Raw genomic sequence first — 15,499 nt, 5'->3', positions numbered from 1 at the left:
GATGTGCCGGAGAAATATAATGATTTAATAATGGGCTGAGACTCGTATTTATGAAAAATATAAAAATGGGCTGAGACCCGTATTTTTATGATTATGAAATGAGGTGTCACATGGTGACTTTTTAATTGAAGAATTATATTCAAAATATTTATTTGGAAAGATTTTTATTATGAAAGAATTATATTTGAAAGATATTTATTTGAGAAAAATTTTATTTGAAAGAGAGTATTTGGTAGAATTATATGCGAAGGACATTATTTGAAGAATTTGATTTAATTGGGTTTACTTGTATTATTATTTGTTGAGCGATATTAAATGGTGTTGTGTTGTCTTGCTGTGCATATCACTAGTTATTTTATGACATCCTTATTGTTATCTGTTTTCTACTATCCTGTACATTATACTGCACGGGCTATTAGACTAGTGAGTGTCTTGACTATACCTCGTCTCTACTCCATTGAGGTTAGTCTTGATACTTACTGGGTACCGACCGTGGTGTACTCATACTACACTTCTACATATTTTTGTGCAAAGCCAGGTATTGGAAATATCAGACTTGAGCAGAGTTAAAGCGGGATCGTAAGGATTCAATGTAGAGCTGCTTGGTCGTCGCAGTCCCTTGAAGTCTTTTCATTTCATTGTACTGTTAATTTTTAATCAAACAGTATTATATATTCGGTCCTCGTGATCATTCTATGTATTCAGTTAGAGTTTGTGACTCAGTATTACCAGTCTTGGGAGGTTGTATATTCATATTTATTCCGCTGTTAGTTTCAAAAAAATATGGCTTCAAAATGTAAAAGAAATCGGCTTACCTAGTCTTAGAGACTAGGTGCCATCACGACGCCTGTGGTGGGATTTTGGGTCGTGACAAGTTGGTATCAGAGCTCTAGGTTCATAGGTTCTACGAGTCACGAACGAGTCTTGCGGATTGGTACGAAGACGTCTGTACTTATCTTTGAGAGGCTACAGAACTTTTAGGAAATTTCCATTTCTTTCATTCCTGTCGTGCGGAATTTGTTGAATTTGGAATTTGAACCTTTGTATATCCATTCTCTCACAAATGGTGAGGACACGTGCTACTGGGTTAGCTGAGCAGGCATCCGCACATACTGCTAGGGCTGCAAGAGGCCGGAGACGAGGTAGAGGCCGAGGAAGGGCACGTGCTACGACTAGAGCACCTGTCAGAATGACAGTTGAGAAGCCACCATTAGTTCCAGTTAGGGGACAGGTACCAGAAGCACATGTTGTTACCCCCGGACTTCAGGAGACTTTGGCACAGTTCCTAAGTATGTTTGGTACATTAACTCAGGCGGGATTGATCTCTGTTGCACCAAATATTTCGCAGATTGGGGGAGTAACTCAGACTCCTACCACAACTACAAAGCAGAAGGCTCACGTTGTTCAGGTTTCGGGTGTAATACCGGTACAACATGTTATTCAAGTTCTACCTGAGGTCAGGCCAGAGTCATCAGAAGAAGAACAAAAGAGACTTTAAAGGTTTAAGAGGTATAGTCCACCTACTTTCAGTGGCACAACTACAGAGGATGCCCAAGGATTTCAAAAAAAAAATTGTCATCGTATTCTCCGCACCATGGGTATTGTGGAAGCGAGCGGAGTTGTCTTTACTATATTTCAACTGTCAGGCACAGCGTATCAGTGGTGGCAAATCTATGAAGAAGGTAGACCAGCCAATGCAACACCACCAATTTGGGCTCAATTTTCGGAAATGTTCTTGAAAGAGTTTGTTCCCCAGACTCTCTAAGATGTGTGGCACACAGAATTTGAACGGTTGCATCAGGGCACTATGACAGTGTCAGAATATGTTATCAGGTTCAGTGAGTTAGCCCGTCATGCACCTATCTTGGTTCCTACAGTTAGAGAACGGGTCCGCAGATTCATTGAGGGGCTCGATTATGATATTAAAATATGCATGGCTCGAGAGTTGCAAACTGATACTCCATTTCAATAAGTAGTGGAGATTTCAAGGAAGATTGAGGGTGTTTTAGGCGAGGAAAGGGAGTCTAAGGAGGCAAAAAGGTCTCGAAGATCTGGAGGGTTCAATGGATTTTACTCTTCAGCTAGAACCCATTATAGCGAAGACTCGAGCAGTCAGTCAGCTTAGTCCGCACATCATATTACTCGGAGTGCTCCAGTTTACAGTGCACCACCGACACGAGATTCTTACAGTGGTTCCAGTTATCCGGCATAAACTCAGTAAGAGCAGCCGCGACCTTAGAGGGGTTGTTATGAGTGTAGTGATACTAGGCATATCATGAGAGATTGTCCCAGACTTGGGAGGGATGGATTTCATCAGAACACTCCAGCTACAAGTTTTATTCCAGTTGATACTCCACATGTACCGTCAGCAAGAGGTGGAGGACAAGCGGGTAGTGGGCACCTAAGAGGTGGAGGCCCGACCTGTTGATATAATCACTATGATTTGGCTGAGGCCGATACACCAGATAGTGTCGTTACAGGTACGATCTTGATTTTGTTATAACATGATATTTTTTCTTTAATTTGATTCGGTTCTAAATATTGAGGTGAGTCCTCCTATTATGCTCCGCTTATGGGTGAGCTTTGTAAATTTGTGACCCACTTATATGTTTATCCCTGTTGGGAGATTTGAAGATGTGAGCCCGTGTCTATCATTTTATTTTTGTACACCATTGAGGGCTCTAAGTCCAAAAGTAATTAATATTATTCATTATAGTGGGTTTAATGTGTTTCGGAATGATCGATTCCAATTATTATGAATTATATGCCCTACCGGTATGAGTGTTCATTATGTGTTGTAAAAACTATTTATGAAATTTATTGAAAAGAATAAAGAAAGGAAATTAAAAATTTTAGTTTGCACAATGTGCAAAATACTTGTGATACGGAGTTGAGGACGAGATCCTCGCATTTTTACATGATGTGAAATATTTAAACCGGGCTGCAAGCCGCGGTGGAAGTTATGTAAGGACGAGGTCCTTGTGGTGAAATATTTATGAGTTTAAAATTATCCCTTTATGAAATTAATTTGTACAATAATATTAATAGGGAGTCATGCCTGTTAGGCTTATTTGAAAATTCTTGTGTATTTTTCTTTTTATATTCAGTCATTTTTGTGCTGTAAACATTGAGTTTTAGCCTATGAGTTGAGTGCCCAGGTGGCATTAAATGTGACTCATTAATCCGAGTAAGTAATCATGAGGTCTTCATGCCTCACATTCTGTTGTCAGTATTGTGAAAATTCGAAATGAGGTGGTGGTTAATATGAGATTAATTGGTGATGCTGGAATTAATTATGAACAGCTTTTAAGACCAGAGATATGGTGATGAGCATACATATGATGTGCTTCATGTCCTGATATCATTATGATAATGCAATGCTGAGATTAATGTTATTGATATATACTATATGGTATTTTGTTGAGTTGTGGATATGTTGTTAGGAGTTGTTTGGGTGTTACTCTGGCAGGTGGATAGGCCCAATTACAAGGGAGACTCTGCCGAAATTTCTGAAAAATTTGGGAGTTAGTAAAATTTGGAGGATTGAGAATTTGCAAAAGAAGAGATAAATATGTTATGTGTTTGAGGTCGAATGATCCTAAGCGGGGAATAATATAGCACCCCAGAGAAAGTTTTGAATTACTTCAACACTATCGAGAAAACTGATGTGTGCATAGGCACGAGTTGCTATAGCCAGTTGAGACTAATACTGTGCGTTGTTATGAGAAATCAAGCCTTTTGAAAATATTAGAGCGTAAGAAAATGGCCTTAAAGTTTTCAAGTATGGATAAAAGAAATAATCTCAAATGAGATGATGTTGTCATACTTATCTCAAATGCGGTAGCGTGGAATCAACCGTGAGTATATGTGTAAAAGTAAAATCATCAATTTGGTAATCTCAGAATAATTCTTAGAACGTTCGAGGACGAATGTTTGTTTAAGAGGTGGAGAATGTAATGACCTAACTTGTCGTTTTAAGAATTTACGCCCCGTTTAGTGACTTAAGGTCTCGAGCAGTTTCACAATATGTATTATGACCCGCGGGTGTGGTCGAGTTTGATTTACTAAAAATTTAGAATTAAATTAAAAGAACAATCCTTAGTTTGAAGATTAAATGGAAAGAGTTGACTGGAGAGTTGACTTCTGAGCAAACGACTCCGGAATAGAATTTTGATGATGTCAATAGCTCTGTATGGAGATTTTGGACTTAGGAACGTGTCCGGAAAATTATTTGGAGGTCCGTAGTGGAATTAAGCTTGAAATGCCGAAAGTTGAATTTTTGGGAAGTTTGACCGGGGGGTTGACTTTTTGATATCAGGGTTGGAATCTGATTCTAGAAGTGGGAGTAGGTCCGTAATGTCGAATGTGACTTGTGTGCAAAATTTGAGGTCAATCGGACGTGATTTGATAGGTTTCGACATCGAAGGTAGAAGTTGAAGTTTCAAAGTTCATAACATTTGAATTAGGGTGCGATTCATGATTTCGATGTTGTTTGATGTGATTTGAGGCTTCGAGCAGGTCAGTGTTATGTTATGGGACAGGTTGGTATGTTTGGACGGAGTCCCGAGGGGCTCGGGTGTGTTTCGGGGTGGTTTTGGACCAAATTGGAGCTGTTTGGATTGCTGTTGCTGAAGTTTGGTTTCCTTCTTCGCGAACGCGAAGGGAGTCCCGCATTCGCGAAGAGGAATTTGAGGGACTGATGGTTTACCCATCGCGAATGCGAAGCTGTGGACGCGAACGCGAAGAAGGAGCAGGGCAAGCCTTCGCGAACGCGGCCCAGGCAACGCGAACGCGAAGAAGAAAGGAAGATTAGGGCCTGGGGTCGTTTGGCCTTCGCGAACGCGAAGGAGTTGGTCGGCTGGTCATCGCGAATGCGATGAGGGGTTTGCGAACGCGAGGAGGAAATGATGGGGCAGAAACAATTGGCCTTCGCGAACGCGACGAGGAGGATTTGAGGCAGTTCTATTTTGGCCTTCGCGAATGCGAAGCAATGGTCGCGAACGTGAAGAAGGCCTATCTGGGCAGAATTAAAAGTCCCAAAAAAGGGGGTTTGAGTTCATAACTCAAAATCAAATTTGGAGCTCGGTAGAAGGCGATTTTTGGAGAGATTCTTGCGTGGGTGTTTGGGGTAAGTGATTCTTATCCAGTTTTGATTAATTTCCATGATTATGTCTTTGAATCTATCATTTAATTCAGATTTAATAGAGGAAAAATCAAGATTTTTGTAAAATCTTCCAAAAACAAAAATTTAAGATTTGGAAGTCAAGTTGTTATTGGAATTCGATAAAATTGGTATGGTTGAACTCGTATCGGAATGGGTGTTCAAATTTCATGAAAATTTTGCCGGGTTCCGAGGGGCGAGTCCCGCGTTGACTTTTGTTGACTTTTTGGAATAAAATTTTAAGTCGACGTATTATTATCCGAAATTGTTTCCGATGAATTTTAATGAAGTTATACAATTAATTTGGATAGATTTGAGCTGTCCGGAGGTCAATTCAAGCAAGAAGGCTATTTTGGAATATCGGCCTAACTTCAAAAATGTAAGTGTCTTGCTTAACCTTGAGTGGGGGAATTACCCCTTAGGTATCGAGTCTTATATGCCAAATTATGTAATTGAAAACCATGTACGCGAGGTGACGAGTACGTACTTGGTTTATATATGTAAATTTTATGGATTAAAAATCCTTAGACGCCCTTATGTATTAAATTGGAAATTATTGGAAATTATTAAATCCTCTATTTGTCATGCCTAGATTCTTGTTTGTTGAAATTGTTTTTACATGATGGTTTGGTGTGATTGCCACCTTGATTTTTATGTAAAATATTATTTTGTTGAGTTATTCACTTCCAGATATTTTGTTAAGATTTTTGTGCACATTATTGTCGAGCCATGGGCTCCTTATTGTAGAAAATAATGTATTGTTGATTTCTGTGGCAAGTTATAATATTTGAGCACCTGATGTGTAATTTGTGATATGTTGTAAGATTTGAGCACCTGATGTGCAATTTGTGATATGTTGTAAGATTTGAGCACTTGATGTGCAATCTGTGATATGTTGTAAGATTTGAGCACTTGATGTGCAATTTGTGAAATGGTGTAATATTTGGGCACTTGAGGTGCAAGTTATATTATGCTGTGATATTTGGGCACTTGATGTGCGATTTGTGAAATATTATGATATTGATACGCATGCGGTGAGATACGGGTGGCTTGTAACGCGTGGCTAGTAGGGGAACTACTAGAAGTCATGCGGTGATATAAGGTCAGGGTGTTGAAACGCATGCGGTGAGATAAGGGTAGCTTGAAACGCGTGGTTAGTAGGGGAACTACTAGAAGTCATGCGGTGTGATAAGGATGGCTAAAACGTGGGATTCTATTTCGGGAAAAATGATTTCTTTAAAATTGAATGTGAAGGCTCCCGCGGTGATATAAGGAAATGAGATATTGTAAATTTATTTATGATTTGGGACTACGAGGCGGTACCTCGGGAGTGCCCTGTTGATATTTCTTTATTTATGTTCTTGCCTTGGGTGATTTTGTTTCATTTAATATGTAAATTCTTGTCTTCTTCCGTGATGTAGTAGTTGACTTTATTATTATGTATTTTGAGCTCCTAGTTGTATTGTGTTGGCTTTGGCTTTTTAGCACGAGACTCTGAAGAAGTATATTTCTGGTTTTTCTTACTGATTTTCGATGATTGAATTGATTTAAATAAAAAAATTATTTTTAAATTAAATAGTTTTACAACCAAACCAGTAGTTTATCTGATGCTTTGATATAAGTGCAATATTAATTTCTTCAACCAAATAATTTCTAAAAATAAATTTAATTCTTTGTTGATTTCTTACTTAATTTAAAAATTCTAAACTCACTTTAGTGGAAATAAATTGATCATGTGGGTCTTATATACATTGAGGATACTGGCATGTGAATTGTCCGTGCAATTGTGATATGAAATGAGGGCACGAGGTGCCGAAAAAATATGATGATTTAATTATACACACGAAGTGCCGTGGAGATATTAAAAATGGGCTGAGACCCTTGTTTATGAAAGATATGAAAAATTGGCTGAGACCCGTATTTATGAAAAATATGAAAATAGGCTGAGACCCGTATTTTTATGATTATGAAATGAGGCGTCACACGGTGACTTTTTAATTGAAGAATTATATTCAAAATATTGATTTGGAAGGATTTTTATTTAGAAAGTATTATATGAAAGAATTATATTTGAAAGATATTTATTTGAGGAAAATTATATTTGAAAGAGAGTTATTTGGTAGAATTATATGTGAAGGACATTTATTTGAAAATTTTGATTTAAGTGGGTGTACTTGTATTTATTATTTGTTGAGCGATATTAAATGGTATTTTGTTGTCCTGTTGTGCATATCACTGGTTGTTTTATGATGTCCTTATTGTTATCTGTTTCCTACTATCTTGTATATTATATTGCACATGCTATTAGATTATTAATTGTCTTGACTGTACCTTGTCTCTACTCCACTGAGGTTAGTTTGATACTTACTGGGTACCGACCGTGGTGTACTCATACTGCACTTCTGTACATTTTTGTGCAGAGCCAGGTATTGGAGATATCAGACTTGAGCAGAGTTAAAGTGGGACCGTAAGGATTCAAGGTAGAGCTGCTTGGTCGTCGCAGTCCCTTGGAGTTTTTTCATTTCATTGTACTGTTAATTTTTAATCAAACAGTATTATATATTCGGTTCTCGTGGTCATTCCATGTATTCAGTTAGAGTTTGTGACTCAGTACTACCAGTCTTGGGAGGTTGTATATTCATATTTATTTCGCTGTTAGTTTCAAAAAAAACATGGCTTCAAAATGTAATAGAAATTGGCTTACCTAGTCTTAGAGACTAGGTGCCATCACGACGCCTGTGGTGGGATTTTGGGTCGTGACAAGTTGGTATCAGAGCTCTAGGTTCATAGGTTCTACGAGTCACGGACGAGTCTAGTAGAGTCTTGCGGATCGGTACGGAGACGTCTGTACTTATCTTCAAGAGGCTACAGAACTGTTAGGAATTTTCCACTTCTTTCATTCCTGTCGTGCGAAATTTATTGAATTTGGAATTTGAGCCTTTGTATCTCTATTCTCTCACAGATGGTGAGGACACGTGCTACCGAGTTAGCTGAGTAGACATCCGCATATACTGCTAGGGTTGCAAGAGGCCGGGGCCGAGGTAGAGGCTGAGGTAGAGGTCGAGGAAGGGCACGTGCTGCGATTAGAGCACCTCTCAGAACAACAGTTGAGGAGCCACTAGTAGCTCCAGTTGGGGGATAGGTACCAAAAGCACCTGTTGTTACCCCCGGACTTCAGGAGACCTTAGCACAGTTCCTGAGTATGTTTGATACATTAACTCAGCCGGGATTGATCTCTGTTGCACCAAATATTTCGAAGATTAGGGGAGTAGTTCAGACTCATACCACAACTCTAGAGCAACAGGTTCACGTTGGTAAGGTTCCGGGTGCAATACCGGTACAACCTGTTATTCCGGTTCGTCCTGAAGTCAGGCCCGAGGCATCAACAAAAAAGACTTGAAAGGTTTAAGAGGTATAGTCCACCTACTTTCAGTGGAACAACTACAGAGGATACCCAAGGATTTCTAGAAAATTGTCACCGTATTCTCCGCACCATGGGTATTGTGGAGGTAAGCGGAGTTTCCTTTACTACATTTCAACTGTCAGGCGCAGCGTATCGGTGGTGGCAAATCTATGAAGAAGGCAGACCAGTCGATGCCACACCACTAACTTGGGCTCAATTTTCTGAAATGTTCTTGAAAGAGTTTGTTCCCTAGACTCTCAGAGATGCGTGGCACACAGAGTTTGAACGGTTGCGTCAGGGCACTATGACAGTGTCAGAATATGCTATCAGGTTCTGTGAGTTAGCCTGTTATGCACCTATCTTAGTTCCTACAATCAGAGAATGGGTCCGCATATTCATTGAGGGGCTCGATTATGATATTAAAATATGCATGGCTCGAGAGTTGCAAACTGATACTCCATTTCAACAAGTAGTAGAGATTGCAAGGAAGATTGAGGGTGGTTTAGGCGAGGAAAAGGAGTCTAAGGAGGCCAAAAGGTCTCAAAGATCTGGAGGGTTCAATGGATTTTACTCTTCAGCTACAACCCATTATAGCGGAGGCTCGAGCAGTTGGTCAGCTCAGTTCGTACATCAGATTACTCGAAGTGCTCCAGTTTACAGTGCACCTCCGACACGAGATTCTTATAGTGGTTATTCCAGTTATCCGGCACAAACTCAGTACGAGCAGCCGCGACCTCAGAGGGGTTGTTATGAGTGTGGTGATACTAGGCATATTATGAGAGATTATCCCAGACTTGGGAGGGGTGGGTTTCATCAGATCACTCTAAGTACAAGCTTTATTCCATTTGATACTCCATGTGCACAGTCAGCTAGAGGTGGAGGACAGACTAGTAGTGGGCACCTAAGAGGAGGAGACCCGACCCGTTGATATAATCGCTATGATTTGGCTGAGGCCGATACACCCGATGGTGTCGTTACAGGTACGATCCCGATTTGTTATAAAATGATATTTTCCTTTAATTTGATTTGGTTTTGAATATTGAGGTGAGTCTTCCTATTATGCTCCGCTTATGGGTGAGCTTCGTAAATTTTGTGACCCACTTATATGTTTATCCCTTTTGGGAGAATTGAGGATGTGAGCCAGTGTCAGTTATTTTTATTTTTGTGCACCATTGAGGGCTATAAGTCCAAAAGTAATTTTTAATATTCATCACAATGGGTTTAATATGTTTCGGAATAATTGATTCCAATTTTTATAAATTATATGCCCTACCGGTATGAGGGTTCATTATATGTTGTGAAAAATGTTTACGAAATTTATTGAAAAGAAGAAAGAAAGGAAATTGAAATTTCAGTTAGCACAATGTGCAAATACTTGTGATTCGGAGTTTAGGAAGAGATCCTCGCATTTTTATATATGATGTAAAATATTTAAACCGGGCTGCAAGCCGCTGTGGAAGTTATATAAGGACGAGATCCTTGTGGTGAAATATTTATGAGTTTAAAATTCTCCCTTTGTGAAATTTAATTTGTACAATAATATTAATAGGGAGTCATGCCTGATAGGCTTATGTGATAAATCTTCTATGTGTTTCTGTGCCATAATTGTGCTGTAATTATTGAGTTTTAGCCTACGAGGTGAGTGCCCAGGTGGTGTTAAATGTGACTCGTTAATTCGGGTAAATAATTATGAGGTATTCATGCCTCACATTCTGTTGGCAGTGTTGTGAAAATTTGAAATGAGATTTTGATTAATATTAGGTTAATTAGCGATGTTGTAATCGATTATGAACAATTATTAAGACCAGAGATGTAATGATGGGCATACATATGATGTGTTTCATGTCCTGATATCATTATGATAATGCAGTGCTTGTAATGCTAAGATTAATGTTATTGATATATACCTTGTGGTATTTTGTTGGGTTGTGGATGTATTGTTAGGAGTTGTTTTGGTGTTACTCTGGCAGGTGGATAGGCCCAAGTACAGGGGAGACTCTGCCGAAATTTCTGGAAAATTTGGGAGTTAGTAAAATTTGGGGGATTGAGATTTGCAAAAGAAGAGATAAGTTATGTTATGTGTTTGGGGGCGAATGATCCTAAGCGGGGGATAATGTAACACCCCGGAATAAGTTTGAAGTACTTCAACACTATCAAGAAAGTTGATGTGTGTGTAGGCACGAGTGGATATAGCCAGTTGAGACTAATACTGTGAGTTGATGTGAAAAATCAGGCCTTTTGAAAACGTTTGGAGTGTAAGAAATTGGTCTTAGAGTTTACAAATATGGATAAAAGAAATAATCTCAATTGAGATGGTATTGTCGGTCTTATCTCAAATGCGGTAACGTGGGATCAACCGTGAGTAAATGTGTAAAAGTAAAATCATTAATTTGGTAACCTCAGAATAATTCTTAGAACGTTCGAGAACGAACATTTATTTAAGAGGTGGAGAATGTAACGACCCGACTTGTCGTTTTAAAAATTTACGCCCGTTCAGTGACTTAAGGTCTTGAGCAGCTTCACAATATGTATTATGACCCACGGGTGTGATCGAGTTTGATTTTCGGAAGATTCGGAATATAATTAAAAGAACAATTCTTATTTAAAAAACTTAAAAGAAAAGAGTTGACCAGGGAGTTGACTTTTTGATATTGAGGCTCGAATCCAATTCTGAAAATTTGAATACCTACATTATGTCATTTATGACTTGTGTGCAAAATTTGAAGTCATTCCGGATTGATTTGATACGTTTCGGCACAAAACATAGAAGTTGGAAGATTCGAAAACATATAATTCGATTCGAGACGATTTTTTGTGGGTTTTTCAAGAAATTCATCGGGGTAAGTGATTCTAAATCGGATTTGGTTATTATACATGAGTATATCACTGATTTAATCATTTAATTAGTACTTTGAGATGGAAATTTGGGAAAAATTGTAGAAACTTCATAAACCACAAAGTTAAGATTTGGAGGTCGATTTGTTATTGGAATTCGATAAAATTGGTATGGTTGAACTCGTATTGGAATGGGTGTTCGAATTTCGTGAAAATTTATTCGGGTTCCGAGGGGCGGGCCCGCATTGACTTTTTTGACTTTTTGGAATAAATTTTTAAGTCGACGTATTATTATCCAGAATTGTTTCTCATTAATTTTAATGAAGTTATACAATTAATTTGGATAGATTTGAGCGGTCCGGAGGTCAATTCAAGCAAGAAGGCGATTTTGGAATATCGGCATAACTTCAAAAAGGTAAGTGTCTTGCTTAACCTCGAGTGGGGAAAATACCCCTTAGGCATTGAGTATTATGTGCAAATTGTGTAATTGAAAATCATGTACGCGAGGTGACGAGTATGTACTTGGTCTATATGTGCAAATTTCATTGATTAAAATCCTTATACGCCCTTATGTATGAAGTTGGAAATTATTGGCACTTATTAAATCCTCTATTTGTCATCCCTAGATCCTTGTTTGTTGAAATTGGTTTTATATGATGATTTGGTGTGATTGCCACCTTGAATTTATGTGAAATATTATTTTGTTAAGTTGTTCACTCCCGGATATTTTTGTAAAGATTTTATGCACATTAGGGTCAAGCCATGGGCTCCTTATTGTGAAAAATAATGTATTGTTGATTTCTGTGGCAAGTTATAATATTTGGGCACTTGATGTGCAATTTGTGATATGTTGTATGATTTGAGCACTTGATGTGCAATTTGTGATATGTTGTAAGATTTGAGCACTTCATGTGCAATTTGTGATATGCTATAAGATTTGAGTACTTGATGTGCAATCTGTGATATGTTGTAAGATTTGAGCACTTGATGTGCAATTTGTGAAATGTTGTAATATTTGGGCACTTGAGGTGCAAGTTGTATTATGTTGTGATATTTGGGCACTTGAGGTGCGATTTGTGAAATATTATGATATTGATACGCATGCGGTGAGATAAGAGTGGCTTAAAACGCGTGGCTAGTAGGGGAACTACTAGAAGTCATGCGGTGATATAAGGTCAGGGTGTTGAAACGCATGCGGTGAGATAAGGGTGGGTTGAAACGCGTGGCTAGTAGGGGAACTACTAGAAGTCATACGGTGTGATAAGGATGGCTAAAACGCGGGATGCTATTTCGGAAAAAATGATTTCTTTAAAATTAAATGTGAAGGCTCCCGCGGTGATATAAAAAAATAAGATATTGTGAATTTATTTATGATTTGGGACTACGAGGCGGTACCTCGGGAGTGCCCTGTTGATATTTCTTTATTTATGTTCTTGCCTTGGGTGATTTTGTTTCATTTAATATGTAAATTCTTGTCTTCTTCCGTGATGTACTACTTGACTTTATTATTATGTGTTTTGTGCTCCTAGTAGTATTGTGTTGGCTTTGGCTTTTTAGCACGAGACTCTGAACAAGTATATTTCTGGTTTTTCTTACTGATTTTCGATGATTGAGTTTATTTAAATTAAAAAAATTATTATTATATTTTAAATTAAATAGTTTTACAACCAAACTAGTAGTTTATCTAATGCTTTGATATAAGTGCAATGTTAAATTCTTCAACCAAATGATTTCTAAAAATAAATTCAATTCTTTGTTGATTTCTTACTTGATTTAAAAATTCTAAACTCACTTTAGTGGAAATAAATTGATCATGTGGATCTTATATACATTGAAGATATTGGCATGTGAATTGTCCGTGCAATTGTGATATGAAATGAGGGCACGAGGTGCCGGGATAAAAAAAAATTTAATTATGGGCACGAAGTGCCGTGGAGATATGAAAAATGGGCTGAGACCCGTGTTTATGAAAGATATGAAAAATGGGCTGAGACCCGTGTTTATGAAAAATATGAAAATGGGTTGAGACCCATATTTTTATGATTATGAAATGAGGTGTCACATGGTGACTTTTTAATTGAAGAATTATATTCAAAATATTGATTTGGAAGGATTTTTATTTAGAAAGTATTATATGAAAGAATTATATTTGAAAGATATTTATTTGAGAAAAATTATATTTGAAAGACAGTTATTTGGTAGAATTATATGTGAAGGACATTTATTTAAAAATTTTAATTTAAGTGGGTGTACTTGTATTTTTTATTTGTTGAGCGATATTAAATGGTGTTTTGTTGTCCTGTTGTGCATATCACTGGTTGTTTTATGATGTCCTTATTGTTATCTGTTTCCTACTATCTTGTATATTATATTGCACATGCTATTAGACTAGTAATTGTCTTGACTGTACCTCGTCTCTACTCCACTGAGGTTAGTCTTGATACTTACTGGGTACCGACCGTGGTGTACTCATACTACACTTTTGCACATTTGTGTGCAGAGCCAGGTATTGGAGATATCAGACTTGGGCAGAGTTAAAGTGGGACCGTAAGGATTCAAGGTAGAGCTGCTTGGTCATCGCAGTCCTTTGGAGTCTTTTCATTTCATTGTACTGTTAATTTTTAATCAAACAGTATTATATATTCGGTCCTCGTGATCATTCCATGTATTCAGTTAGAGTTCTTGACTCAGTACTACCAGTCTTGGGAGGTTGTATATTCATATTTATTCCGTTATTAGTTAAAAAAAGGCTTCAAAATGTAATAGAAATTTACTAGGTGCCATCACGACGCCTGTGATGAGATTTTGGGTCGTCACAATACCTATGCATGATATGACATTTTTACGTATATACATGACATTATAATTATTTCATGATTCACAGAACATGACATTTTTACTCTATGTTTCTTTCATGTCTTTTATATATTAAATTTTATACCTTACATACTCGGTACATTATTCGTACTGACGCCCCTATTGCATGGGGGAATGCGTTTTACTCCCGCAGGTACAGGTAGAAAGGCTGACGGTCCCCAATCTTAGGATCCTATTCAGCGAGAGTTGATGTGCTCCATTTGATCCAGAGCTGCTATTGAGTTTTGGTACGATACATTTGTATACATATAGGTATGACGGGACCCAGTCCCGTCCTTTATACAGTTGAACACTTTGTTAGAGGTTTGTAGACAGTCATGTATAGTTCCTTGTCGGCTCGCCCTACCATATGTATAATATATATGTGTGTGTGTGTGTGTGTATGTATGTATGCATGTATGTATGTATGTATGTATGTATGTATGTATGTATGTATGTATGTATGTATGTATGTATGTATGTATGTATGTATGTATGTATGTATGTATGTATGTATGTATGTATGTATGTATGTATGTATGTATGTCTGTATGTATGTATGGGGTGGTTGGTTAATGAATCAATAGTTTATTTCCAGACGTTATGCATAACCTACACTTATTTCATGTTTATATCTTTGGCATATGCTTAGGGGTGTTCAATAGGTAGAACTCGAGCACTCGTCACGACCCATCGATTTGGGTCATGACAAAAGTGGTATCAGAGCAGTTCCATCCTAGGGATGTCTACAGATCATGTCTAGTAGAGTCTTGTTTATGAGTGTGTTGTGCACCACACTTATAAAAAGGAGGTTGCAGGACATATAGGATGTTATCCTCCCTTCTTATCTTAGATCGTGTGATATACGGATTCATTCTTCTAATGATATGTTATGTTTTCAGCGATGATGCCCAAGAAGGCTACAACCGCCCAGAAGGGCAAGTCTGTGGGTGATGAGACTACAAGTCGAGCGCCATGAGTTACCAGGGCTCGGGGAGAGTCGCATACTAAGACTCCATCTCAGACTTCACATACCCTGCCCTCTCCAGAGAATATCCGAGGGGCACTAGCTCCAGCGCCCACTCTAGTACCCCCAGCTCCTCAGCCAGATGCAATGGGTCAAGACATATGAGATGATATTCAACTACTGACTCGATTAGTGGCCGCACAGGCTCGGCACCAGGAGATAGGTATTGGTCATGCAAATAATGCCATCAGTGCGAGGGTTTGTGATTTCATTAATT

Source organism: Nicotiana tabacum, chromosome 15 (genome assembly GCF_000715075.1).
Source record: "Nicotiana tabacum cultivar K326 chromosome 15, ASM71507v2, whole genome shotgun sequence".
Lineage (NCBI taxonomy): Eukaryota > Viridiplantae > Streptophyta > Magnoliopsida > Solanales > Solanaceae > Nicotiana > Nicotiana tabacum.
This window is presented reverse-complemented; position numbering follows the sequence as displayed.